The sequence below is a fragment of the Pezoporus occidentalis genome, unplaced genomic scaffold (assembly GCF_034315485.1).
Source record: "Pezoporus occidentalis ecotype Australia unplaced genomic scaffold, CSIRO_AGI_Poc_V1 ctg52, whole genome shotgun sequence".
Taxonomy (NCBI): Eukaryota; Metazoa; Chordata; class Aves; order Psittaciformes; family Psittacidae; genus Pezoporus; species Pezoporus occidentalis.
Genome location: NW_026915858.1, coordinates 1,922,600 through 1,949,424, shown reverse-complemented (window position 1 = coordinate 1,949,424; position 26,825 = coordinate 1,922,600). Strand labels below are relative to the sequence as shown.

Here is a 26,825-nt window from a genome sequence, read left to right as displayed (position 1 = left end):
GAAATATGTTCTTAGACCTGTGTAATGACTTTTTACCTGCATACCATTTTATGTTTTCAGAGAATCACTATAATCACCAGTCTGCTTTACCGCCAATCTAAGGTAATTTCACACCCTTTGTAAGGGCTTAATATGAAACTATACTTCCTGGTTGCTCCATTTCCGTGTGAGCTATTTTCAGGCTTTCCTCACAGACCAAGGGTGCTGCATTTACATAATGCAGCAAACCCTCCTAATCTGCCAAGGTTTTAGGACCAAGCCCTTCAGTTTTTCCAGAAATTTTCAGAGATGGGCTCAAGATAAAGTTTTAAATATGTATTGTTATGTTCATTTAAAACACAGCTCTTCCTGTTACACTTGGGAAAAACATGGCTGCATTTCAAAGTTGAAAACATGCTAGCATTTCTTAGCTTTTCTACTCCTGTTCTTACTTTATGTATATATCCAAAATGGATTAACATGTGAGCACTACACACCAAAACCTTTGCAAAGCAGATCCTGTAACTGTGGACTTCTGTGATGAGTGTTGATGTCCTCCTGTGACCTATGTTTTCAGCCTTGTTTTTCATCTTCCCAATTCTGTCAGCCACAGCGACGGCTGGGAAATACAATACGGTCATTGCTATCTTATTCCCAAGTCACCACCCTGCTTTTTTTTTTTTTCAGTCTTACATAAAATAACCTAACTTAAATACTCTGTGTGAGCCAGGCAGAAAATTAAAAAAAAAAAATAAAAGCAGATGGGTTTTAAAGAAGAAAAGATGAACAAAAGGAGGTTTTGCTTTTTTTTTTTTTTTTTCCCCTTAGTAGGAATAGCTGCACTTCTTTAAATATCAGTTTCTTAATGTCCTAATCCCTGGGACAATTTCTTCTATGAAGAAATTTTCTTCTGACTCTTTTTCTTCAAGCTTTTTTATTTAAATGTAAACAGAGCTATTTGAAAGGTGTTGTCAGATTCTATCTTTCTATTCTTGCAGAGATATTCCAAGAACAAGGGGACAGTTCCCAAAAGGGCTTATCTCTATTTAACCAGAGTTAAGGCTAGTTACACCAGTGATTAGATTAATTTGTCACACATACTTTTCTTTCCAGATGAATTTCCTGTGTGATTTTCATCTGGTTGAGATAACCGTTAAATGATGTTTTCAGACCTTCTCATCCATGACTAGGAATTTTTTCCTAAATAATATATTATGCCAGCATCTAATCAAAGCAACTGAGCCAAGAACTGATGCAGTGACAAACTGACTTCAGAGGAGTAGTGAAGAAAGTGGAGAACTGTCTTTATTTTCCCCCTGCTTATCATAAGCAAGTCCTGAAAGCATCAAAGATGTGATCTTTCAGAAGCATAAACTCTTCTGGATTTTGCAGAGATTAAGAAAACTCATTCATACATTCTAGGCTTGATACAGATTTTACCCCAGAACATGGAACACCCAGAGAGAGTTGGATTCCTCCTCATACCTATTCCTGCTATACCTGCCCATCCATTTTTATGTCCCCTTAGCAGTGTGCATTGCCCTTTCTTCTTTGCCCACATGAATATGATTTGCTTGGGTTCTCCTTGCTGTCACCAACTACTTCAGGAATTAACTGCTTTAATCTTTGAAGATGTGTACTGGTATATGTGAAGTGAGGAAGGCTATAGTGGCAACTAGGTCTCCATGTGGTGGGGCAACTGGGTCAGATAGGATAAGCATATGAGTCTAAGTCCGTAATTTAAAATGGCTGTTATCTAAAATGTCAGGAAATAAATCCCTTTCTCTTTCATATCATTCTAATATCTTGGATTCATTCTTTGTTTTGCTGCCAGTCACTATTTAATGTTTTTTGCCTTATGCCTGTATTCCACTGCTTTTGTTATGATTTACTATTAAACTGCACTTTCAAATTTGCAATAATAGCCATTAGTGGGAAAGACTGGAAACAAATATCTTAATATGAGACAGCGTAGTCATCTGTAGGTAGCAGGGGTAGACTTATTAAATATGTAAAATTCCAAGACAAAGCTGAGTTTCCAAGGCTTTCGGGTGGGATTTCAGATCAAAGCATAATTACTTTGGTTATTTCCATTGTGAGATTTTTGGAGTAATGGTGTCTTACATGTGAAACCAAGAGATGTCGTAAGATCTTGACTCTACCATCAAGGAAGCTAGATGAAACCTTTCTGCAAACTGTACTAGCTAGTTATCTATTATTATAGTATATTTGTTATTTTTCATCAAAGTAAAAAATATCCAACTTGATGTCTAGCACCTTAATACAGCACAGAATATTTTGTGTTCCTGCCAAATAGCTCTGTTATGCAGATGACTCTTCAGTTTCCTGCAGTAAAATTGTATTTGAAGCTTTGGATTATTATTAAATCTGTTGTATTTTTTTTTGGGGGGGGGGGGAGGGAAGGAGGGGACTTACCAATTATGTGTGGATTTTTTTCTTAAAATCCTCAATAAATTAAGTCAAAAATTAGAATAATCTATAAAATTTCATTAAACTAGGAATTCCTATCTGTAAAAAAAATGTTCAAAGTGCTAAAAGCCTGCTGTTGCTATTTTATTGCAGTTGTGTCTCTGAATGATTTTTTGCCATATCTTTCATGGGTTCAATGGAAAGAGATTAATTCTTCCATTCTTCCACCTGCAAACAAATCTGAAGAGGGACATAAACTCCTGCAACATTTTAAGGTCTGGAAATAGGACAGTAAGGGGCAGCATCTGCTGGTACTGCAGAGGACTACAGAGCTACCAAGTGCCTAAAGCCAGCTTGGTTTTCCAAGGGATTACTGGGGCTTCTGGTACTTAGTCTTGTTTTCAGCCTTGTTTCCTACTAGAGTTCATTGGATCAGTAATTCCCTGCAGTGCTGTTTATGTGAAGCTTCTTGGAGGAATGAAAGCTACCCAGGAGAGAAATTATAAGAGCCTTGGTCACAGCACTGCAAGCAGTAGTGGCTTCCACACAGGTGCTGTCCTTTCAGTAAGTCTTATCTTTTTATAGTTACACTCATGATTGTTCCTGCATAGCTGAGGACATCCTTAGGTCTCATCTTTGTTTAGGGATTAATTGGTTTCATTTTGCCAAGCTTCTTAGTTGATACTATTGATATTTAAGGAGAGGAGTACTAGAGCACTTATAAAAAATTATATGTGTAGTTCATCTCAAAGATCAATTTAAAATTTTTTGAATAGGTAGTTTTTCCTTCTTAGCTTTCAATTAGCAAGGAGGAAAGAACATGTCAGTATCATGAAAAGGCTGTAAAATGTATATTGGTCTGTTTTCAAAATAGGCTATGGAGTTTTTATCTACCAGGCTATGATAAACTGATGGTTATATCTACGGTATAATCACTTGAGATAATGTGTCTCATGTAAACATCTCACAGCTGTCTTAGAATTGCTGGACCTCGGATGATTAAAGAGTTCAGTTCAAGTTGCAGTGTATGTATCTACTGAGCTGCTCAGACAGCCTGTGTGCTCTGTGCGTTAACTGACCTTGGGCTTCTTATTGCTGCAACTGTCATTAACCTTCAGTATCATCAAAGTCTCTGCCAATGTAACTATTTAAGCTTCTAGAGTTTTAGTTGTTCAGGGAATGCAAAACTGACTGTCAGCATATGTCTGCATTGATTTTATGGGGCATGTGCACTCACCATTTCACCGATGGATTTTTGGCCAAATGGAATCAGACAGCTATTGTTCAGCTTAGACATTAGAATTGAAAATTATAATAAAATACTTTTTCATATCTTGGTTAATCTCAAAGTTTATAGCTATGCTTAAAAGTAGCTGCCAAAAGAATAAACGTCCCTTAAGAGTCTTTAGTGTGGTAATACACTAGATTTCTTTTAATTCAAAGCAGCATGCTTAGCAAACCATACTGACATTAGCCATATTGGATTTTAAATTATGCCGATTACTCTGCAGTGTCTTAAACCACGCAAGTATTTGCAGGCTTCTCTTAGGCTTTCTGTGGCTCTGAAAAGCCAAGTCCAGGGAATACATAGCAAGGCCTGATGTTTCTCTTTTACATAATACGTCTACATTCTAAGCACAGCTAGAATATATTTTTAATTAGTGTCTGAAACCTCAAACTACAAAAGGTGAACCACATTGTTATCTCTGTCCAGTGAGCATGTCTGAGTTGTTCCAGCAGGAAACCCGGGCTGAGTAGAGGATGGGTAGTAGAGTTTCAAGCTTGATTTTGCCAGTTAATAACTAAGCAGCAATGACAGAAATACTGCGCCTGCTAACACAGTTCAGAGTTGTGCTGCAGCAGGAAGTTGCTCTGTGATCTTATGCACCTCCAGAGACATTTATTTTCCTGCATTTTGGTCTGTGTTTGTATGCCGGTTGCTTTTCTATCTGTCAGATGAGGACTGCAGTTTGGTACGTGGTTGGTGTGCAGAAGTTGCAGCCTTGCATCTTCACTGCTACTTTGGAAGAGCCTGTCCCTTCATATCTGTAGTTCTTTACACATAGTTGAATGGACAAATAAATTCTCTTGAGTTCCCCTCATAATCCTGTGCCATGATATGGTTAAGCAGAATTTAATGATAAAATATGTGCTGAACTGGGCTTCAGCATGAGGGGGAATTCCTGCCTGGCCCTTTTCAAATTAGAAGAGCATCTATGTTTGATTTATTTGGCCTTTTGTGTTTATTTTTTTTAGGTATCGGGGTATTTTTAAAGTATTCTCAAATACACTTAACTCTTCTAGATCCACATTTTGCATATGTGTCATAAAGACAGCCTATTTATCTTCTGCCCCTGTTGATAACAAATAACCTCTCACTTTACAAAGTCTGTTTCTGAGGAACATTTTTACCCCTTTCACTCTGATTAAATGGGAATAAAATGCTTGTATAATTCTCCCTGGGTAGAAAACAGGGAAAACTGTGGTCTTAAAACAAAATTGATGCCTACACCAATCTTCTCTCTCCTGATATTTCCTGCTCTCCCATCTCAATTTGTAAATTAAAAATTCAAATACCCGGATGTATATATATAGCATTACAATATCTTTAAACTTATGAAAACAAAACCCAAACCACTGTTTTGTTGGACTTTGATGAAGGATAACTTGGCCTAAACATTGCCTTTTGGGGCAGGGTTTTTCTTGGTTGCTTGTCTGATTTTGTTTCTTAGGACTTCTGTGCTGGTATTATATAAGCACATCTTAATTTACTGCATTATTTTATTTGTAACTGGAGAGCAGCAGGAATCATGAGGCAGAAAGCATCTCTGATGAGAAACACTACTGAGAGGGCTCGTGTGTCAGCAGAGGTGTCAGGAGCGCACTGGGCACAAGGGGCTGGGGCCGATCCATCATGATGTTGCTGTATCCACACTGTAAAAGAATCTGTCATGTTTCAGTCTCCTAGATACTGTTTGGAATCATCTGCTCTGGGTGTAAAACATAGACGTATAAAAAAAAAGTAGACTTTACCAAACTCTGTGGTGTGCCAGCAGAATTCACCATCAGAAAGTGTTTCAAGTTACAAAGTAAAGTTGCATTTTCCCAGATTTTGCGTGTTACAGATAACATGTTGAAACTGCTTTATAGGATGTTCTGTGAGTCTTGTGTCTGATAATAATAATGACTTTTTTTTTCTAAATCAGTGCAGGGCTTATAATAGGTGTGACCTCTTTCCTGCCGGTGCTTTTATTTGTAGTCATTAATTTTATATTATTATCACTTTTTTTTTTTTTTTCATAAGAGAAAACACAAAAGGCAAGAAAATAACATTGAAATCAGTCATCTTGCCTCGTATGGCAAATTCATTTCTCCTTCTGCCTAGAAAATTCAGGACATGATTAAGGAAGCATATACAATAAAGATACTAATCTGTAGAAGATTTCTCAAGTCATGCTTATGATTATAATGAAAGATTCTTTCACTGAAACTGAACAGGTATTTCTTTATATGGACAAAGAGAAAGCCAAAGCTTAATTATAATGAAAGTATATGTTGTCTATAATAGGAAAGGCTTATAATTTCCTAATGTCAGGATTTATCAAATTATATTTAATGTATTCCAGATGCTACAATTAATCTTAAAAAATATAGAGTTCTGTCTTCCCCAAAACTACCTATTGGTGTCAGTTAAGTTACAGCTGAACTGCTGTGGGTCCATGTATATATTTTCAGTTTCATGTTTTTGAAGATAAGTTATCTATGGATTGTTCATAGTTAATTCTATCTTTTGATCAGTCACTGGGAGGCAAACTATGTAATTATCAGAATCAAATTATTGTCAGACTGTTTTTGAATCACTGAATGGTTTTAAAGGCAGTGAGATAAAATAATGTTGTGTTTTTACTATTGCACCAAATGCAATATATCAAGTTGTCATGGTTTAAACCCTAGCCAGACAGCTTGTTCACTCACTCCCAGTGAGTGGTGCCGGGCTGGAAGCAATTGAGGCCCCCCCCGGGGCTCTCTCCTTCCCCGCTCCCGGAGGGCTGGGGAGGAGGATCAAAAGAGTGCAACTCCCACGGGTTGAGACAAGAGCAGTCCAGCAACCAATGTACAACACAAATCACCACCGCTACCACCAACGACAACAATGATAAGAGAAAATAACATGCTGTGGTATGGCCCCGGGCATGATGTGCTGTGGTATGGAATACCTCTTTGGCTAGCCTGGGTCAGGTGTCCTGTCTCTGCTTCCTCCTGGCTTCCCCTCCTCCCTGGCAGAGCATGAGCCTCACAAAGTCCTTGGTCAGGGTAAACATCACTTAGCAACAACCGAAAACATCGGTGTCATCAGCACTGTTCCCAGGCTGGAAGTCAAAACACAGCGCTGCACCAGCTACCATGAAGGAGAAAAACTGACTGCTACTGCTGAACCCAGGACACAAGTACATGTGTATAAAATATTTCCTGCCTTAAAGTGATTAAAATTATGTTAAATAGTTACTTTTGAGTCCTAATTCAGGCTCTATTTATAATCTTTTGGCAAGAATGTGAGCCTTAGACATACCAAGTTTTAACAAGCTTTTCACTGCAGAACACTTGGCTATTGCAAAACTGCATTTTTGGGTGCTGTACTTTCTTATGAGAGCTTAAACTGTGAACCTAGCACCTTCTACAGTATATAGGAAGCGTCTAAAAAGCCATCACACTGCATGGGAAAAGAGCCACCAAGAAATGCTGAGGAGGGAGATGGGGTTTGTGGCATACATTTCATGCAAGGTAAAGTGAAACATCATCTAGCACTTGTGAATTTCCTGCTGTAGTCAGTTAGCAGCCTTTGGCATGTACTGTGGTTGGAGGAAAATCCGTCTTTTGCTTTTGGCTAAAGCATTCACCAAGGTTTGAGGAAAATCATTTGCTTGAAGAGAACCCATGGTTCCTGCTCCCAGAAAGTGTCCCACCAGTGGGAGTGAAGCGCTGCAGTTGGAGCTTCACCAGGCTTTCCCTAAAGTATGGAAGCTCAGGGGTACCTGCAGAGCTTAGGGCATTGTGGTCCTCAAAAAGCTTGGGGCTCCCCTCCCCTCTGAAGAGCTAGAATATTTTCATGTAAATGTGAATATATGCAATTTGTATAATCTCTGTTTTATTCTACAACCAGTTTGGTGACTCTGAAATCCTGACCCCAGGGCAAGGTGTCAGAGAAAGCTAAAGAAGGGGGTGTGTGCTGCTCCCTCTCTTTACATGTTATTTGGGGGTTATATTTATGAAGAGCAGTTTCATGTGTTTTTTTGAGGGTGGTTGTGTTTTTCTTTTGGGGTTTTGTGTTTGCTTTTTTTTTCTTTTTTCCTTTTAGGTTATCATTTTGAACTAAGTAGCACATAATCAAAGTTATTGAATTTTTTGTACTATCTCTATAACTCAGTGTTACGAAGGAAACCTTCAGTCAAGTGCAGTTTTAATAACTGCAAAGTGATGCCAAAATATTAATGGCTTTAAAGGATTTCATCCTTTCAGGTCTTCAGGAGAGTAATTTAAAGTTTTTTCCTTGGTTACTTTTTTCCTCTTTAAAGGCTTTTCATTTTCAAGTATCAGTGTGCTGCCCACTTCTGACACATTTGAAGGGGTTTTATGCTTCTGTCAGCTCTCAATAAAAATTAGGGTTTTTTCAAATGAGCTGATTATCCCCATATAACATTGTTCATAGAGGGAGGGAAGGGTATTGGGAAGGACAGCAGTGTAACAACTGAGAGAGGAGAGAGGGCTGAAAGATGTAGACTAAAATCCTTACAATTGAGGCTCCAAGATAACTGAGGTTGAATTGTTTCAGTAAGCGTGTCTATACCCAACTTCAAGTCTCAGTAAATGGGATGGAAGTTTTGTTTAGAGAATGGCCGGTATTTTACTTACCTGAAGTCCCACCAAGAAGTCTCTTGTTTCTGCAGAGTTTCAAGGTTGATGATACTTTTATGTGTTAAATCCCCAGGGAGCATTGCAGAAGTGAATGCTGTCTCCTTGCCACCCACCTATGGACTCATGCCTGAGGGGGATTTCTTTGCTTTTTGGCAGTTGACATTGTCAGTCATTGACGCTCACAGCTTGGTCAAAAATGTGTCTTTTTTTCTGAGTGACCTGTGTTTGCCTCCCAGATGCAAAGATTTTGTCTGCACACTATTTATTGGTGTTACCTTCTTGAGAAATAATGTGCATCCCATGTCTTAGGTTAGCTTGAGACCACTCTCTGTGTGCTTCACCAAAAATTGTACTGTCTGTGCGAAATCAAAGGCTCCTTCTTAATTCCCATAGGTAGCTTGTAAATGTGGTGAAGGTGTCCCTACCCCAGAGCTGCTGTGCCCCAAAAGCTCTCCTGGACAGAGCAGTCTCAGGGGCTCACACCGCTGTCCCTGCCCCGGGGCCAGCCCTGTGCTATGGTGCTACTCTTGCATTGGCCCTGCCATTTGTGAGACCACAGGAGGCTGCAAGGGACTTACCAGTCTCAACACTGATCTCTCTAGGCATGAGGTGCGCCAATTACACTGCTCCACAGTTTGAGCTACATCTGAAAGTGCAGTTTGCATATTTATGGAAAGACCCTTCTTGTTCCTTTTGTGCAGAAGGAGTGAATTTGTATATAGCTGTGCTTGTGGTATTTACTCTTACACCTTCTTGTGATCCCTAAATTGGGTTATAAAATCAGCAGATTCCCTTTTTCTTGGCGATTGTTTCTAGATTTACATTTTTACTATATTCTGAAGTAACTTTTAAAATTATTATTATTTAAATGACTTCTGGTTGCTCACAGTGTTTTCATGTCTGATAGAGTACTTTATGACTCACAGGCCATAAAATGTGCATAATGTGCAAAGACTACTTAAACTGCCCTAAAATGATCCATAAAATACTGATGGTTTAGGTGGCAAGTTAGGAACTTGGGGTGTGTTTCCCATGGTAACTTTGTCCTACTGTTTTCAACCTTCTATAAACATATAAGATTATATTGTCAGAGACCCCATTTCAGCTTCAGGGGGACATTGCTTTTAAAATCCCTGTGCATTCAGCTCTTCTATGTGTGCCCATGGCCCTTTTTTCATTTAGTTACAACTGAATGATAAAATCTTTAAGGCTTAAATTATATTTAATACCAACCTCCAAAAGTAAGCTGGGAATCATTTTACATTCAAATAAAGAAAGAAACCACAGTCCTAAAAAACCTGGATTAGTTTCCAGCTCACTCACAGGTTTCAGTACTGGGACAGTGATAGAGAAAGAGTATGTTTCTATGACTTGAGGAAAACCAAGGCCATGGTTTCCTTGATTTAAATTAATTATAATTGCTGTTCAGCCACAGTAGAAATTTATGTTCTGGAATTACAGAAAGCTGACAAACCAAGTGATCTGCTGCTGAAGTCCCATTGCTTGTTCCCTATTTCCAAGATTCAGAGCAATGTGACATAATATGCCTCTTTCTTATTTCCAAAGTTAGAGGTAGATTTCCCTTGCACAGGGCATATCACAGAGAAATGGTGAGCCACCATTTCTTTTTTTATGTGTCAGAAAGCATAAAGCATCCTTTGTTCCTGATAAATCCTGGGCACTAGGGTTGAACGAACAAATGAAGCTCTCGAGTGAGCAAAAAAATGTATTATCACCCAGGTTCCAGAGGCAAACATTGGTTTACATGCAAATATAAAGTAAAAGTGATGATATCTACATTACATGTGACTGTGTCACTCAATTCAAAGTATTTATATTTTGCTATGTGTTATTCTTCAGTCTCTTGGGTTTGATTTGGAGCCTGACTCATAGGTACAAAATTTGTGGGAAAATTTAAATTGTCTTAATTTTCTCTTCAAAAGAAGACTTAATGCCAAAACAAAATTTCATCATCATGTTTGTATTCATTGAAAAGTATGATGACTGGAAAAAGAGAACTATAACCCCCATTTTCAAGAAGGGGAAAATGGATGACCCAGGGAATTACAGACCAGTCAGTCTCACCTCAGTGCCTGGCAAAATCTTGGAGCAGATTCTCCTGGAAGGCATGCTAAGGCACATGAAAATCAACAAGGTGCTTGGTGACAGCCAGCATGGCTTCACTAAGGGGAAATCCTGCCTGACCAATTTGGTGGCCTTCTATGATGGGGCTACAGAACTGATGGACAGGGGTAGAGCAGTTGATGTCATCTACCTGGACTTGTGCAAAGCGTTCGACACTGTCCCACACGACATCCTTGTCTCTAAATTGGAGAGACATCAATTTGATGGATGGACCACTCGGTGGATAAAGAACTGGCTGGATGGCCGCACACAAAGAGTTGTGGTCAACGGCTCAGTGTCCAGCTGGAGACCAGTAACGAGTGGTGTCCCTGAGGGATCGGTGTTGGGACCGGTCTTGTTCAACATCTTCATCGCTGACATGGACAGTGGGATTGAGCGCACCCTCAGCAAGTTTGCCGATGACACCAAGCTGTGTGGTTCAGTTGATACGCTGGAGGGAAGGAATGCCATCCAGAGGGACCCTGACACACTTGTGAGGTGGGCTGATGCCAACCTCATGAGGTTTAACCATGACAAGTGCAAGGTCCTACACCTGGGTTGGAGCAATCCCAGGCACAGCTACAGGTTGGGCAGAGAAGAGATTCAGAGCAGCCCTATGGTGAAGGACTTCGGGGTGTTGGTCAATGAGAAACTTAACATGAGCCGGCTTCAGTGTGAGCTCACAGCCCAGAAAGCCATCCGTATCCTGGGCTGCATCAGAAGGAGCATGACCAGCAGGTCCAAGGAGGTGATCCTGCCCCTCTACTCTGCTCTTGTGAGACCTCACCTGGAGTATTGTGTGCAGTTCTGGTGTCCTGAACATAAAAAGGACATGGAACTGTTGGAACAAGTCCAGAGGAGGGCCACAAGGATGATCAGGGACTGGAGCACCTCCCATATGAAGACAGGCTGAGAAAGTTGGGGCTGTTCATTCTGGAGAAGAGAAGGCTGCGTGGAGACCTCATAGCAGCCTTCCAGTATCTGAAGGGGTCCTATAAGGATGCTGGGGAGGGACTCTTCATCAGGGACTGTAGTGACAGGGCAAGGGGTAACAGGTTAAAACTTAAACAGGGGAAGTTTAGATTGGATATAAGGAGGAAATTCCTGTTAGGGTGGTATGGCACTGGAATAGGTTGTCCAGGGAAGTTGTGAATGCTCCATCCCTGGCAGTGTTCAAGGCCAGGTTGGACGAAGCCTTGGGTGATATGGTTTAGTGTGAGGTGTCCCTGCCCATGACAGGGGTGTTGGAACTAGATGATCTTAAGGTCCTTTCCAACCCTAACTATTCTATGATTCTATGGTTCTATCTGCAGAACGACTTCATGTTATGATTACTAATACAAAATAATAGAGATTCCATATCAGAGACTGAATATTGGCCAGATTTCTCAGCAGAGACCATAGGCGAATATTCTTCTTCATTTTGTCTCTCTGCCACAGAGGTAATGCAGATCACCTTTTTAGCACAGAGATCTTGTTGTATGCTGTGTGTGCATATTGGTAGGTATGATTCAGTAGCACCGGCCCTACAGTTTTGTCTCATTGGCTAGCAAAGTTTCAGTGTTGAATATTATTTTAGTATTCAGTGCACAGTAAAAGCAATAGTACCCACGTTTGACACATGTGACTGAGAATTAAGATAATTGCTTATGCTGGTTGGATTTGTAGTTGTATTCAGGTTGACAGAAAAAAATTCAATTTGTTGTGACCTCCCAGCTGTTCCAGAAAGAGCCTACTTAATGAAACACTTTACCATATTATTTTGTGTGTTCTGATTTTTATTCCTTATATTTAGTAGTGAGATTACTTCTGAAATAAGGGTAAATGTTTTTATTTATCCCTAACTACTGATCTCAGCAGTGCTACAAGTGGTAATAAATAGCAACTACGGAATCACTTGTGCCTCTACATCAATGCCAGGATAATCTTTAATTTAATGATATACCTTAGCACTTATCACAACGATTTAATTCCTTGCAATTTATGCAAACTTAACAGATGATTTGACTGCATCAGTGTATGTTATTTAGCTGCTAAACTCTTTCTCATGAGATAATGACAAAATGTTTATTTCTGCTCATGCTATATTTCCATAAGTGTTGACACTCACATCCTGTGGTTGTATATCCAAAAGCTTTATTATAATTTTGTGAAATACTGGTCATCATAACTACTTTTTTAAAACTTTTTTTCTAAGGCTACTTTTTCCTGACTTAAAGGTAATTCAGTTAATATAATCTGAAAAATAACCATTGACTCACTGTTGCTGCAATAGGATATGAAAGTAATATTAGATCTTTTTTTTTCTAGGGCAGTATTAATGGATCCTAAAATGCAAACCTTTTCCAAATTAAATAGCTGGTGCAAAAAGCTGCAGTTTAAAAAGGGAAACTGTCCAAAAGGTCAAAGCAGGTATAACTACATCCAGGAGCAGAAGCCGTATGGCTTTGCAAGAGGGCACAGAAGACAGACCTGGCTGCTTTGGTTGATAATATATATACTTCTGGCAAAATAAAGGTTTTGCTGGATCTATCTGTGCTTGTTCCAGAGGTTTGCTCACACTCCAGGAGGCAGAAGTGGTCATGGATGGAATTTTGTGTGGGATGTCATTATTTCACTCTTCTGAGAAGTCTCAATGTTTATTCATTAGAGATTGCTATGGTTTTCACTGATCCATAGGCTAAATGACTGGAGTGTTTCTTAGGGTCCTTTTTTCATGGTTGTTTTTATTCTGCTGGGAAATTCAAGAGGCAGGAAAATGGCAAACAGAGTAAATAGATTTTTTTTTACACTGAGAACTTAAAATCCATTTGGGATATTTCTCTCATGAGACGGAATTTGGGAAGTCCTGCCAATCCTTTCATAATAATTAGAATTTTATTTGCATAAATGGTATACTGTTACAGAATTGTTCAAAGGAGAACTCTGGATATTTTAAATTTCACAGTACTCATTCATATGGCCCTAAACAATAAAATTACATTTCCTGTACTAGTAAAGATAAAAGGTATAGCACTCAGTTCCTGGCTTTTTCTTCACTTTTGGTCCTGTACTATTTATCATTTCTGTATCACATAGCTATCTGTACGCAGTCTCTAGATTAGATCTGAAGTAAGCTGATTTTTATCAAGCCACTGGATAATTCTGACCACTTCATCTGACAATTTTAGTATTGTGCCATGTCAGCTGACCTGTGTAACTCAGGGATTCCTCTGTCACCAGCATACCAACGAATGTCTTGGAGCATTATTTCAGCATGTGCCTGTTAAAGGTAAGAGAGGAAAACATTTGCTTTCTGTGTATTAAAAATGTAATAAGTGTTATGTGGAATTAGGGGATAAGCTCTGTTTTTATTCTGGGCTTGTCATGGCTTTGAAGGAAGCAGTGTGTGGGCCAGTCATGGCATCACATTGGTTTTGTGTAGAAAATATGGTATTGGCATTCCACCGTTCTTCTTCAATCCAGAAGGAGGTTTCTGACACGTTCTTCTGACATCTGTTACGCTAGTGTGAATGTAATATTTTTGCAGGGCAAAACTGTGAATTGCCTGTATCAAGGGGTTTTTCTGTACAAAAATACTTAGCAGCAGCAGTGCTCAGTATGTTCTTGGTGCTTTTATTTCAGCTCAAAAGACCAGCATTTTATCTTACTGTGAGTGCTAAACAAGGCAGGATGGGGTTTAGCATATTTAGTGTTGCATGAGGAGCAGATAATCCTCAGTTCAAGCTGGTAAGCCTGAAAGGGTTTTCAGCTGCTTGTCCTTAGCGAAAAATCTTTTCTGCACCTGTTTTCTCTTTGTTGGTGGTCGGGTTTTTTTTAATAGACAGTTTTTATTATCAGTACAACAGGAGGGTATTTTTTGTCTAACATGACAGACATTTTGGCTGGCTGTCACGTCAGTTTGGCATAAGATACATAAGAAAAAGAATAAATTCTGATCAAGGCAACAATGTGATTATGAATCATATTTGTCCTGTGAAAAAATGTCTTCTGGAGAAAGCATCATTTCCTAAGTAGAGAACTGCTCCAGCACAAGCGTATGCTCTTAAGTAGGCATTGCATCATCCAGGAAACTCACCACAGCAGTTCTTTCCAATTAGAGACTAAGGTAGTCAGTTAATCAACTGGCTTTTGCGTTAGAGATCGTATGTCATATGTCTTGCCAAGTCAAGAATAGGTTGCAAAACTTAGCATACAGTTTACATGAATGATTGCTCTTCTTCTGATGCTTCTCTCTCAGGAAAAAAGGCACTTGTTTGTACAACAAGACAAAGAACTCTTTGTTTTACAGATTCCTAGGAGTTTTTATCAGCACTGTAGCCCGGGAAATGAAGATCGTATTGTGACTACTTTGGAGTATTCACAGTGATCTTCAAATCTCATTCTAAGGTCATTAGAGCCTTTAGCTCTTGGTCTTTTCTGAGTAGCCTTACAAAAGAATAAGATGTAGAATAAATGTTTTCTTCTACCTGAGAGTCAGGTTATCTTTGCGCTCCAGTAAGGAGAAGGTGTAAGTGGTACTGAAGTTGCCAGCTCGCTACCCCAGCCATATCAGTGATCTTCAGTGCCTAATGGTCTTCAAAACAGTGGATAACAAACTTTGGGTCCGTTCTAAAACTTGTATTTTAGGCCAAGCATTCTTAGATACTCACTTTTTAAAAAAATATATTTGCACTTTTCCCAGTTATGAAGCAATGCCATATAAAGCTCTCTTCTAAAAATTATCAAACATTCCAAATTCTCTTTTCATTTACCTTTCTAAAGCACAGGCAGAAATCTCTGGTGAAAGCAGACTAAGACAGGCTTTTACATTAGGAGCATTATAAGGTACATTGCGTAATGCCATTTGTGCTGATATGATTTTGTTAGATGAGTAAAAATTGAGGAGAAAGCCAAACTCGTACTGAGTCAGAAACACACAGGAATTGTTCTATGCACTGCATATTAAAAGAATAAATTATTTTTCATATAAAAAGCACATTGTAATTTTTAGAACTCCCACTTACATAGGTAGTGCTTTTCCACTAGTTTTAAATAATGTTCCATAATTTTTAAATAGCAGTATTGGAGAGAAGATGAATAAACATCCTTCTGCAAGGTATTTCATTTGAGGAGAGTGAAAAAAAGAGGGAAACCTATTTGTTCATTTGGATTGTTGTTGGGTTTTTTTCCTCATTATTAGATGTTTGCAGATGAAATTGCAATACTGCAGTAAATGATTTTAAAACCAAAACATAAATGCAATTCCTTTACTGCCCTATCTACCAAGGGAGTGATTGTCTGATTTTTCCTTCTATAAATCGAGCAGAATACCTGCTGTCAGGACCTAATCACCTGAATGGTACTTGAGCCCAATTACTCTGTTCCAAAACCAGTAGCCACCTTCCACCCTGGTAGCATGTGATGAGGATGCTCATGCAATAAGCTGTTCAAGAAATGCAAATTTTAATCAATTTTTTACCTCCCTCACTGGAATGATATATGGCTTGCATTACTAATATTAAAAAGTATGGTCAGAATGAAGCACAGCTCAGAGCCTCTTTATCATATTGCCTATGAATTATGATATTACCAGCCCGAATTATGGTCCTACAAATTCTTGCAAGGATCTCACCCATCCATTTCAACAAGAGGCTGCAGTTCCATCAATAGACTGGCTGCCCTGCCCACCAAATCCTCTTGATGTTTCTGTATCTGAGCAAAGGTTTGGAAGGGAGATGAAACAGAATGACCAGAGGGGCCAGGATGGCAAAACATGCTTTTGTCTCTGTGGTCTGCTAGAATATGGCTAAAACAGTTTTCCAGATGGCATACTGTTACTAAAATACATGCAACATAAAATTACCTAAAATCCTGAGCGTGTGTGCTGTGGAGGAGCACAGTGCTGTAACAGTATCTTGTTACTGCAGCTCCATTCATTTGTTCTTGTACTTGCAGTGAAGCCCTGGGGCCTGCAATTTACAGAATTACTGAATATCCTCATGGCTTGAACTGGAAGACAAGTCAGAACTTCCCAGACCCAGTCTCAATTTCTCTCCAGTGGTGCTGAACTTGGTTCTGAGTGTATGCTTGCTTGGCACTGTTTGTTTTCTCATCCCTCTCTGAAGTTTCTCTCACTGGTTACTGCTCACAGCTTACTGTTTCTGCTAATTAGGTGACAATTTAATCATTGATTTGTAGGTGTTTGCTAATTAAAATTAATCATGAATGCACACTTGTAATTTTATCTCATTTCAAAGGAGTGTGATCACAGCAAATGAAAAGAGGGCAGGAGGGAACGATTCAATGTGTGTGCATAATCTTCTTGAGAACCATGTAAATGCTTTTCAGATTTTTAAAATGTTGTACATTCATCTACCAGTTGAGCAGAAAATTCTGCCACTAACTGAACAGAGAACTGTTTACTTAATCTAATGAAAATCCTATCTGAATGGCTAAAAGCTAGGGACTGGGAATTCTCACACAAATCTTCAGGAGTATCAGGCACCTGCAATGCAAGCTGTGGTGACATAAGTGAGAGTTGGGCTGTTTAAAATTTGTTGGCATCAGCCTCTGTACTTACATTTGTCCCTGTATTCTTCATTCTCCCACCTACAGTGAAACTTGTAGGTGTAAAATGTTGGAAAAATTTACATATAATATGTGTATATATATGTTATTACGTAATTATATATTATGTTTATGTTATACATATGTATAACATATATATAACATATGTTATATGTATTAAAACATAGGTTTTAATATAATATTAGTCTGTAAGTGTCTGCAGATGTCCTCTCCCAAGTTCAGTGTTAGTTGGTATATATATCAAAGGTGGTTTCTGATTGTCATTCACTGAGAGAGCAGTGAATATAACTTCAGTGGAAGTTGATTTTGTCTTTATGCCAGTGAATTTGAACTCATTCTTTATGTGGGGTTCTAGATTTTCATGTTTGCATCTGAGTCTTGGTGTGTGCAGCTATAGTTGAACTTTGATCTGCAAAATATTTGTCCATGCCTTTTAGTCTCCCGTGGACTTTCGTAAGACTGGAACACTCCTGCTGGCCTTTCAGAAATAAAAGGGATAAAGGATATACAAAGTATTTCCTTCTTTTCCCTGCATATCTGAAAGAGTTTGAGTTCGGCTGATAACAGGGATTAAATTAGTTTGGAACTGGGAAAAAAAGAAATCCTAGTGGAAGGAAGTGTGGTCTTTGCAGTTCCACTGTGGACGTGGCCATGAAAACAGTGCCAAAGCAGTGTGCTGCACTGAGGCTGCATGTGTGAAAGGGATGTGAGCTGGTCAAAGTGCAGAGCTGCAGTGAGGGAGACCACCTTATCTCAAGACCTGGATAACAGGTCAGCTATTTACCTGCTCTAAAGGAAATAAATGGGTAAGGATGTTGACTTTCACTTCTCACCTCTGAAATGGGCTGGCAGCCAGACACAGCTAGAAGTGTAGCACTGGAAGCTGCTTGCATGCAACTGAGCATTAGTTTCTCACTTGAAGAGGGCCTGAGGTGCGTTTAGTACCTTTGCTGAGCTTCTGCCACCTTTGCTGCATGTCCTGCTTTTCTCACGCCTGGGCGCGTAGTGCCAAAGCGAGTGCTCTTTCTCACAACTCAGGAACTATCAGGAAGTGTTTTTAAGAGTTCTGTAATTTGAAACTATGGCATGCTAAAGTGCTTCAGAAGAGCTCAAGTTCAGTGACAGCAGTGCTTTGCTGAGTAGTATCCTACAAACTGCAAGTATGCATCATATGCCCCTTTGTTTTCCAGAGGTTTTGTGGTTTGGGGTCATGTTATAGCTCTTAGTAACATCTCATTGGATTTGTTCATCTGTTTGAACAGCTTACATTCACTGATGCCAGGCCTGCCCTGGGTCTGTACCGGATTGCAGCCAGGCACTGTGTAGGACAGGAGTCAGGGTTAGCAGTCAGGGTTAGCAATCATCTTTGATACACACCAGCTTTATGTGACAGAGCAGCTTCAGGAGTGAGGAAGAACATAAAGTAATGGTATATAGGCTTTAAATACAGGATAGGTGAAAGGGACAGGGAGGACAACTAGTGAGCTTAATCCTGTGAAATTGCCAAGGGAGGCAAGAGAGGACAGAAATGTAAAGAATAGGAAGAGGTTTTTCAAACTCTTTTGTGCTACATGTCTGTGATGAGTTGCTCTGTGTCACTTAGGTGATGCAGAAACAGCCATAAAGCTGGTTTAACAACATGTTTTTTCTAGATTACTGCTTCACCAGAGCTGTATGAAACAACTGGAGTGTAATGATGAATCAGTCTTGTTTAATTTTGTTTTGCATACTTGAGCAACATTATTAATGGCTAAAAAGAAACATTCATATTCGTTTATAGTAGAAACTGAAACAATTTGAGAAAAAGATGTTTTCTTCTGATCTTCAGCTTTCTCAATTAAACAGCATTTGAATCTTGAATCTCTTGAAACTCATTCCTTGTTATTTTTTCTCAGTCAGGACTGTGTCTGTCATTTCCCCAGAGCTGAACTCCCTCTGGCTAAAAGTCACTTTACATATTCCTTAAATGCAAGGCAATAAAGAATGCATTAAACAAATAGAAAGAGAGAACAATGCAGTAAAAGTCAAGTCATCATCATGTGCGATTACAATTACTGCATGTTGTCTTTTCTTGTATCTCCGCTTTACCTCGCATATCATACTTTTCTGGGCATACATTGCACTTAACTGTAATTAACTACATATTGGACCAGTTTTCAGCAAATAGACTCCGATGATGACAGAAAAATTGGAGATTAACAGTGGATGTGTTGTGAGTCCTGCCAAAGACTTTAGACTGTTTCCGTTGAGGTGACTTTAGCAATTTGAACTGTGGAAATGAAATTTTAAAGTGTGCTGAAAATTATCAGCTGGGTTCTTCAGTAGTTCCTTAGAAAGTTTTGGTTCAGTGCTGATGTTCTCTTCAGCCAAATAGTCTGGCATTTTCCTTTGTATTACATTTATTGCTCCACTAATACTTAAAACAAGTGAAGCTAAATCTAGAGCATTTCTCTTCTTGATTGCATTTGATTAGTACTTTCTAAGGCAGTAGCTTAACAAGCCAGAAGTTGAAAGGTAGGTTTCACATATTCATGAAATGCAATGAAATGTAGTAAAATATAATTTCTCATAATACATCAAGTATTTTTCCCCTATAGGTGGTTTCACCATCCTGATGAAATTCAAATAAGGGTCTATATCTGTTACTTGTCTTGCAACTTGCAGCCAGAGCCAGTCTCCCTTTATTGCAGAAGAAAGATCCATAGAACTTATCCTGCAGTGTTATGAATCATTCTTCCTTCCACCAGAGAACTTCACATACATCTGTCTCTCAAGGTCTGCAAAATGGCAGCCAGCTCAGGAACTCTTGTATAGAAGATGCCTTACTCCAATGTACAGTTCTCCAGAATGCACAGAGTGATGGGTACACACTGTTTGCAAGGGAAATAGAGTAAAGGTAACAGATCAAACAAAATCTATATATTCTCGCCCAGAAATCAAATCACAATGTTGGGGTTTTTGTCAAAACAGCTAAAGAAAATTGTACTCTATTCATCTGTGTTTTTTTCAAACGTGACTTTAAGAGAAATTCAACATATTCACATAGAAAATATAAGCTGAAATTTGAATTTCATGGCTTTTGGTGTCTGTGGTTATTCACTTAGGTATTAAGAGCAAATTCTAATGGGAAATAAAGCCATTATTACATTCTGACACTGAAAACAATAATTCTATTGCTTCATTAAGCAGTTACCAATAAATTCTATTTCCCACCTGAAATGGTTTTCTAAGTCATACTGTTGCCTCCATCTGAAATAAATCCACAGAGCAAATCTGATTTTTCTTAAAACTGCACGAGAATAAACACAGCTGAAGAGACATCCTACTATCACTCTTTTTTTTTAGTGGGTTCTACTATTTAGGATGTCATTAAAGTTAGTTTTAAGAGTGCACCATTTTGACTCATTAGAGAAAAAGCACTCTTGACAACTTAAGTACAATAGCTGCCTCACAATTTCATGTCATTTTCTGCAAAGTTTGTGAAAATCTTTAATATTAAAGTTTATCAGAATGGACAAAAAAACGTTCCCTTTTTTGTAATACAAAAGTTTAGCTCAGTATAGCTTGTTTATAAGCAGCAAAGTTTCCTGTTTGCTAGAAGAAAATGAGGCGTTAGGAATATCTGGCATTTGTTTGAAGCCAGAGCATTTGTATTTCTCTTCTCAGCTTCCCCCTCAGTGAACTTGCCCTGCCTCTGAGTTCTCGGCATCAACCTTTCCGACATTGTGCATCCCCAGGAGTGGCTGCTTATGGGCTCACCTGCAGCAGTGCTGGCCACATCCCTGCTGACTCTACCCCCGGGAGGCCTTGGAACCTGTGTTTCACTGGGTCTCACCAGCATGTTTTGGAGGGTGCTATGAGGGCCAGGGGTTTGCACAGCTGCCAGTGAGCTTCCTGTGCTGCAGGGCTGCCCGGCTGGGAAGGAGCCTGCTTCGAGGCTGTGTGCAACTGGGTTTTAAACAAAGTCCTTTCACCCAGCGGATCACTGACACAAAACCTTCCAGATTTGCTTTAGTGCCAGGTTTGTGTGTGGATGGAATTTTTAAGCATATTTATTTGATAGGTTGCAGTCTCCAGGTACAGAAAGCACCAATTCATTGATAGCTCCTGCTTTTCTTTGCTCAGAAAGTGCTGTCCTGCTTGAAGGTGATACGCGGAATTGTGCTGGCAGGTGGCTGCAGAGGCATCAGACTGTGCCGGTGATTTCATCCAGGCTGTCAAGGCATTTTCAAATTGGGCATTCCCTTAAGACATCCAGGATGTGTGTGGAACTGGCATAAAGCCGCCCTGGTGTTTCCTGCTCTGCATGAGGTAAAGCACCCAGTGCTGCAAAGTGAAATCTAACCTCCTTGCTGGTGCAGGGAAGTGTCCTGATCTGCTAAGCCAATACAGAGCAGCCTGGTTTGCACAGAGCAGAGATATTAGGGCAGCAGCAGATTGTTTATTATATGTATTTGCATTTTATTTTCAATTCTAGCTCCAGGGGCCTACTTTGAAATCTGGTGAAGCCCCTCGGAGTCTCCATGGGTTTAGGCTAAATAAGCAATATCTCGCTTTTCAGTTCCGCAGGAGTGCATGCCAGAACACACCTTTTAAAATGACAACTTTTGAAGTTGAAAAGTTGCCTGCTTTCTCATGTGTAACCCTTTCAACTTGCTCTGATATTGTGAAGTATTTACATTTCCTCAGGTAAATCTGAAGAGATTTTGTTCTTTTCCTTGATGTTTATTGCAGGACTTATACTGTAAACGGTAAAGATACTTTGGTACTTAATTCAGTTTGTGGCTCTGCATTAACAGGATCAAAATGACTTTATTTCTTATTTGGAGTCAAGGTTGTCACAGGTGTTACCAGGCTTAAGGTCTCTAAAAGTGCAGAAGCAGTAATAAATTTGCTGTACAACTCCATGGATTTCATAAATAAGAGCTGAAAGAACCTGACAAAGTGTATATGTGCTGTTTTCTGTGAAAATGGTGCTTACTTTTTTTTAATCCTTGATAATATTTTTATTCAAGAGCTTGAGTCCAAGAACATTCTTTGAACACACCTGTAATTGCTTATGAATATTCCAATTATGGAGAAGGCAGTAATAAATCATCTTGCCTTCAGAGAAAGAGAAAAAGGAGTGTCGTTGTGTGATGAAGACTGTGGGTGGGTTATCAGGACTGTGAATTTGAAATACTCTTTTTTGCCATTGACTTTTTTTGACTTTCAGCAGTCGTTACTTTTCTTGCTTTCATTCTTCTAAATATGTCAATAGTAGTGTCCTGGGTTCAGCAGTAGCAGTCATTTTTCTCCTCCTTGGTAGCTGGTGCAGTGCAGTGTTTTGACTTTCGGCTCGGGAACAGAGCTGATAACAATGATGTTTTGGTTTGGCCAAGGACTTTGTGAGCCTCATGCTCTGCCAGGGAGGAGGGGAAGATGGGAGGAAGCAGAGCCAGGACACCTGACCCAAACTGACCAAAGAGGTATTCCATACCACAGCACGTCATGCCCAGGAGGTAACTGGGAGTTAGCCGGAAGGGCTGGGAGACTGCAGGGTTGGAGGAGGTATGGGTCGGTGCTTGATCGGGCTGGGGGGGCAAGTTATTGGTCAGCAGGTGGTGAGGTGATGTATTCTCTTCCCTTGTTATTTCCTTTATCATTATTATTATTGGTGGTAGCAGTAGTGATTTGTGTTATACCTTAGTTACTAAACTGTTCTTATCTCAACCTGTGGGAGTTGCATTCTTTTCGATTCTCCTCTCCATCCCTCCGGGAGTAGGGGGAGGGAAAGAAGCGGGGGAGTGAGTGAACGAATTACCTGACTGGGTTTAAAACATGACAAGTAGAAACAGTCAACTTAGATGGATGCTTAATATTTGCAAAATGCTTTTCAGCTTTTAGCAGAAAAATGCAAAGATAAGACAAAATTAATTAACTTGCTAAATTTTTGTCATATTCTAAAATAAAAATGAATTTATTTTTCAATGGTTTCTTGACATAAAATTGCTAATAATAACGATATTTGAGCGGTCAATTGGTATAAGATACTGACACACCAAAAAGTAATACAGCTTTTTCTTTTTGTTTATTAAGTTCTGAAATCTTCTTTCTATTCTAATAATCCATTTTGGTCACTATTGAAGTAAGAGTAAACTTAGTTCAGTTATCCATTGTCTTTAATAGAGAGTTCAATAGTATTAAAATTAAAACAGGAGACATTTTGGGGGCTTTTCAGTAGATTATTCTGAAATAATTGACTATTCCATGACAAAAGGAGTTTTGAAAAAGATTTTCAGTTTTTGGCAGTTACCTATTTGTAATATAATTACAATTAAATATGATTGGATGCGTTTTACATTTCAGTAGGTTTAGCTAGATTTTGTGTTTCTTTTAATTAAATGTAAAGTTTCAAATTGTAAAGCTCAACATCAGACTCTAGGCACTGTTGAGAGGAAAGAAATGGCATAATATCAGAACTACACATAAGTCTAGTAGAGCTTGAAATACAGGTGAAAATACACCTTTTTTACCGTTTTGTTTCATTTTGGTGTTTGGTTGTTTTTTTTTAATGTAAGCTGTATGACAGTAACCAGTTCAGAGGACGAATGACTAAACACCACTGATTGCTAGGTACTGTCACTCTTATTAGGGATATTCTTAACTGTTACAATAAGGAGATGGGGAAGAAATAAAACCCCGCACAACTCTTTGAACCCTGTCAAAGTGACCCCGAGTGCAGTGCTTGAATTCCTCTCTCCAAGGAAGTAGAAGCTTTTGAAATCTGGGTTCTTCAATTCTTTCCATCTTTGTTAGTCTCTTTATGATTGTTAGATTGATGCAATCAGTATTTCTTCTATACATTTTCTAAGATAGAAATGTTTTAAATTAGTGCCACATAGATTAATTCAGGAACTTCCAGTCCCAAAACCATTATCTATTGAATTTGAGGTTCACTTGATATTCAGAAGAGCACAGGGTGGAATTTGTACTAGATACTTGCGTCTGGTACACATAGACAGTGAAGAGAATTTTCATTTTGTTTTCTAATCACAGTATCCTAGTGTGTGGGTGTTTTGTGCAGGTTATCTGTTCAACTCTTACTGCCTGAACTTCACTGTTAATGTCTTAAGTGAATTTAGTGCCTTAAGTGAATTAAGTTTGTCCACTGGTGTGTGGCTTTATCTCTTGTTTTATCAAACACCCTGCAATATAATGATAAGGTAATTACAGTTGAAGCAGTGCAAACACCCTCCTATTATAGGCTGCATTATTATAAGTAATACTTAAATGACAGTTTAGTCCTTCTTTAGCATAATAAACACTTAGGAAAATATCTGCAATATGCTTCTTACACTGAAGTAATTTTAAAGCATCCTCCAAAATTCGTATGACATGTTTAGATAGGAGTGTATCTTCTGTATCTTGAGATCAAGAGTTACGGATAATATCAATTTTAGTAAACCATGCAATATCATTTAGAGCTCCAGGAAGTAAAATCGCCTAAATCCTGTAGCCTGAGAGAGGGAAAAAAGAAAAGAAAGGAAAAAAAAAAATCATTAATTGTGTGGGAGCTTCCTTAAGATACAGAAGCACACTACAAGACATTAACAGATTGAGAGAGATGTCAACCATTTTTACTGTGTTTTCATGATGGATTGTTACTTACTGGATTGCACTGAAGCAGGAATAAAACATGAAAATGGTGAGATCAATTCCAAAACCCTTTATTGCGCATTTCTTTGGTTGTAGTCATGTCTTTCAGCTGACGTTCATTTGGTAAAATCAGCTGGCACTTCCTCTTGTACCCCAAGCTGTGAGCTCAGCACCACTTTGTGAGACAAATGTAAGTTTGCTATGTAAGAATTATTAATGTGGCTTTGAAAGTGGCATTTATGTCTTTGGGCTCTATCAGACAAGAGGAGGAGGTGCATCCTCAACACTTTCACCCAAAGACAGAAGGCGCTTGCAAGGCCAGCAGTAACAGCTGGAGACAAGGAAAGAAAATGCCAGAGCATGTAGCCTGCAGTGATGGCATTTTAGCATTTAACATGCACATGCTGGCAAAAGAAATAAGTAAACGTGTGCAGTTTATGGCAGTCCCTGAGACCTCACAGCCATCATACCTAGCCATGCAGTGCCTTGTCTGTGATAGATGTGTGAGAGCCCTCACCCTCCCAGGCAACAGGGCTGTTGGTACAAGGAAAGGATTACTGCTTCCTCTCGGCATGGAATGGTATGGCAGATGTGTGTGTGGTAATCTTGGTGCAGAGAGGAGGTTATTTTGTGCTCATAGTCTAATAAAGGCAATTAATGTGAAAATTCTTTCTTCTTGTGTATAGAAAAATAAAAGGATTACCTCTGAGCATTAACTTTGTGTTAATCTGTACTGTGTGAAGGTACAGTGCCAAAATATGTGGACTCAGAGACAAAAAGTACGCATACTATACCTAAGAATTTATTAATATATATATATAACTGACATTTTTGTCATACAGGAGATATAACTTCACAAAGGTTCATGTAATAAAGTTCTTTACACATTTCTTTGTTGTTCATTGTTAATTAATGAGATAATGAAGCTATTTAATGCTGTTGTAATTCAGATTGCTGATTTGAGATGAACAACTTTGATGTAGCTTCAGATTTTCTTCCAAAGAGTTAATGTGTTACTTTTACAGGCAATAGAGGGATAATATTTAGAACCTCTTTAGTTATAGTTATCATAGTTAGACATTTTAAACATCAGATGGTTATAGGAGAGCTTCTTCCACCTCTTATCCCTGCTTCAGTTCCCTGCTTTTTCCTCCTAAGCCTGTGCAGTTTAGGTCTCAGGCAGACAACCTGATCCTTAGCAAGGCTGTGCTACTGGTAGATCTCTGTGAAACAGTTAAGTATAAATAGACTTATTAGTCGATTTCTGTGTAGCATATGCAAATATATATGTATGTATATATACACATGTGCACTCCTAGTATTTTGCTAAGATATAATGCTGTTAAAGTTTTGCATCTGGAAATGATGATTATAGTAAAACTCACTTTTCATTTTGTTTCACTGGAGCACAGGTAGTGATGCTTCATTCTGCTGAAACTATTAAGATATAATAAATTCACTGACAAAAAAACAAAATTGGGAAAATGTCTCCACATTAAATCTAGTTTAAAATGCCTTGAATTAGCTCCTTCAGGACAATGCAAATGACTGGCTCTGTTTTTAAGAACATTTCTTGGAAATAATTTCCAAAGTAACTTAGAGTGATTGAGTTAACAACAAAAGCAATTTTGGACTTCAGCAGAAAAACAGAAACTGTGGGAACAAGAAACAATAATGGTGCTGCCATCCTAATCACTGTGGACAGAAAAAAGTGCTTTAAGGAAAACCTATTTCATGCTAACTTAATACATATTTAATTTCCCTCATCTGATGTGAAGAAAATGAGATAAATTGATGCAATCTGTAAGTCCAGAATTAAAACCACATGTGTAAAATTCAGACAATTTATCAGTTGGACTACGTGTGTTTTTCTCTAAAAAGGGTATGAATAAACCCAGTGCATAACCTTTTTTATACATAGCAGATGTTATGTTGAAACTATCCCCCTTGGAGTTTGTTTCACAGTTAAATACGTGACCTATTTGTCATTTCTCAGATGTCATGAGTTGTTTAGCTCTATCAAATATGAGGTTATGGACGTTTCCTAGTTTTTCTAGAGTCTGGTGCAGAGGACTTGCTTGTCAGACTACCCAGTGGACACCCTGGTGATGTTCAGCACATTTGAAAATGAGGGAAAGTGAAGTCAACAGCAGAGGAATTGCAGGAGCAGC

The 26,825-nt window shown here is 38.8% G+C and overlaps 1 protein-coding gene and 1 long non-coding RNA gene across 7 annotated transcripts in view; both read left to right on the top strand.

Moving 5' to 3' along the window:
• The window catches only part of CHRM3 (cholinergic receptor muscarinic 3), a 278,661-nt gene that overhangs the window by 155,703 nt on the left and 96,133 nt on the right, over positions 1-26,825 (top strand). Inside the window, exon 1 of one of the 6 annotated variants that reach the window (XM_062637395.1) lies at positions 24,637-24,703. The exons of the other annotated variants lie outside the window; for them this stretch is intronic. The gene's annotated coding sequence lies outside the window, so the exon portion shown is untranslated. Of the gene's footprint in view, positions 1-24,636; positions 24,704-26,825 lie in introns of those variants that run through there. 6 annotated transcript variants of the gene reach the window in all.
• Positions 1,896-5,067, top strand: LOC134173419 (uncharacterized). Its single transcript, XR_009968243.1, has 3 exons — positions 1,896-1,960; positions 2,859-2,973; positions 4,366-5,067. It is a non-coding gene; the product is annotated as an uncharacterized LOC134173419 (long non-coding RNA).